This window comes from Theropithecus gelada, chromosome 12 (assembly GCF_003255815.1).
Source record: "Theropithecus gelada isolate Dixy chromosome 12, Tgel_1.0, whole genome shotgun sequence".
Taxonomy (NCBI): Eukaryota; Metazoa; Chordata; class Mammalia; order Primates; family Cercopithecidae; genus Theropithecus; species Theropithecus gelada.
In genome coordinates, this window is record NC_037680.1 from 77,437,482 (window position 1) to 77,437,914 (window position 433).

The window sequence follows — 433 nt, forward strand, 5'->3', positions numbered from 1 at the left end:
TGCATGCAACAATATGGATAAATCTCCAAAGCATATATGCCAAGTGAAAGAAACCGGGCCAGCCTCAGTGACTTATGCCTGTAATCCCAGCACTTTGGGAGGCCAAGGCAAGAGAATCGCTTGGGCCAAGGAGTTCAAGACCAGCCTGGGCAGCATAGTGGGACCCTGTCTCTACAAAAAAAAAAAAAAAAAATGGAGGCCGGGCGCGGTGGCTCAAGCCTGTAATCCCAGCACTTTGGGAGGCCGAGGCGGGTGGATCACGAGGTCAGGAGATCGAGACCATCCTGGCTAACATGGTGAAACCCCGTCTCTACTAAAAATACAAAAAACTAGCCGGGCGTGGTGGCGGGCGCCTGTAGTCCCAGCTACTCGGAGGCTGAGGCGGGAGAATGGCGTGAACCCGGGAGGCGGAGCTTGCAGTGAGCCGAGATCG